We start from the raw sequence: 2199 nt of genomic DNA, 5'->3' as shown, positions 1-2199 counted from the left end.
TCACAGACTGGAATATGTCAACTTTTACTCAATACTATTTTAAAAACACTTAATTTACCCTGCAGAGATCTGAGGACCAGGTAACTAGCTGGCGTGCTTCTAGTTAGCAAGGTTAGCCTTATGGATTGTTGGATTTGTGAGATCTCGCAAATGAAACACAAGACATCGCAAATAAACTCGATATCTCGCAAAACAAAGTCAAGATCTCGCAAAAAGGTTTGTCCCCAGTATATGTTTATCTATTTTTTTTTCCTCCATGTCACCTCCGGGGCTCCGTACATTTCAAACCTGTCAGATCACGTTTGGATAACTTCACCAACAACTAACGAACCTGAGCAGCCTCAACAGATCACATCCGCAATTTCCATCTGCAGTGTCAAATGTGACTACGGTAAAAAATGAAAACGAGGGACCTGTGTCCAGAATGTGGAGGAAACAAAAAGACCCAAGGTGAGTATGAGGGGAGAATCTCACAAAATGAAATGATTTAAAGAACAGATGTGATTACTTTAGATAGGAATTGATAAATTAGTTATGTTATAAATTGATCAAGACATGATTTGATTAAAAGAGGCAGAGTCAGTATTAAATATTTAAGATCAGAGACAACATGTGCCTGTTTGTATCCCCAGAGGAAAAGAACAAATTTAGATAGTAAAAATAAAGAAAAATAGACAGCAAGAGGTCTATTACACTAAATAGAAATTATTCATTATTATAGTATATTATATATAAGTGTATTGTTGATCACAACTGTGCTCACCATTAATCTTTATTTTTGTATTTGCACTGGTGTGAGTATTAATGGACTAACTGCTTTTGTCTTTTCACAGGTGTTGGGGAGTACTTCTGCATACGTGAAAAAGTTGTAAAAAGCCTTTTGCGTCTCCAGAGACAGCTGTGTGTAAAGTCTGAAAAACCTGTCCAGACTGCATTCTACAATTTTGAAAATAGCGAAACACATCCCAATCTCTGACCACACTTCCTAGGGTCGAGTTGCATTTCAGGTCAGGAAGAATAACAGGTGGAATAAAAAGAAAATCTCTTTGGCTCTCGACTTTCTTTCATTAAACATCCAACAATGTTAGAGGAACATAGTGCCTCATTTTATCAGTGGAGTACTCTTTCACATGGCCGCTGAATTCTCGCAATATCACATATTATATCACGAGAGAATTGTAGGATCAAAAGATCACACGAAAATCCATCTTGCCAAGCTTCAAGTAATGCTTAAAGCTACGGGATCAACCGGTTCTCACTCCCAACTCCCAACGATAACGGATGCTTGTTCAGTGTCTCTGAATGGACCGCAGCTCAACCCCGGCGCTGTAAGAGACAGAGTATTAAACGCAACAACGGTAGAGAGTAGTATGAAGGACCAAAATGAGGTTGGTTGGGGGGGTGGAAGGGTCAAACAACACAGGACTTTGACCCATGACACCAGGGACCATGTCCTGTTTTGTCCCCATGTCACTGAAAAGTACATTTATTACCCCACCCACAGTCTTTTCTTGAACCTAACTGTCCTGTCTTGTGCTGCATGTTACTACGTCCCGACCCAGAGCGTCAAAAGTGACGCCAAGAGTCCTTGAGGAGACTTTCAGCGTGAATAACAAAGTCCCATGACCAAGCGTCCGTATTTTACGCAATGGGAGAGTGACAATGTGTTGACGGGATCCCTTACCTGGATCAGAGACTGAATGAACACTAGAAATAGACAACATGAGGTGTCTGTGAACGAGTGGCCAGAACCACTCACAGCATTCAATGCGAAGAATTTGATGATGAAGGCTGTGAGTAGAGCTAAGTTTAACTAAAAGGCGTTGACATTCGTCCGGTCACTGTACCGTTCACACTACACAACTTTCTGTCTTGTGGTCTAGCTTTCACACTACCTAACTGACCAGCGACATGGGGTCACACACTGCTAGATCTTTTACCAAGAGGAATCAGAACCTGGTCTCTAGGTCTCATGAAAACACACAACAGACAAACTGCAAGTCCGTCTGACCAAGAACCCATTCAAGCCCATTTCATATTTTTCCAAATCGAGGCACCAATCACCAATTTACACAATGACGATAGCTCAGCAACGGCAAGCATCTTTTTGTTTCCATTCAACACGACGGCCACTGTAGCGCAGCGACCCGTTGATGCCACTGTCGCTGCTACGTCACCTGGATCGTTGGTCTGATTGGT

General features: G+C 41.7%; 1 protein-coding gene across 9 annotated transcripts in view; it reads right to left on the bottom strand.

Moving 5' to 3' along the window:
- Nucleotides 1-2199, bottom strand: part of adgrb1a (adhesion G protein-coupled receptor B1a) — a 196687-nt gene that overhangs the window by 23884 nt on the left and 170604 nt on the right. The window lies entirely within an intron of this gene.

This window comes from Etheostoma spectabile, chromosome 6 (assembly GCF_008692095.1).
Source record: "Etheostoma spectabile isolate EspeVRDwgs_2016 chromosome 6, UIUC_Espe_1.0, whole genome shotgun sequence".
NCBI classification, from domain to species: domain Eukaryota; kingdom Metazoa; phylum Chordata; class Actinopteri; order Perciformes; family Percidae; genus Etheostoma; species Etheostoma spectabile.
Note: the sequence above shows the minus strand (reverse complement) of the source record. Positions and strands in the feature narration are given on the sequence as shown.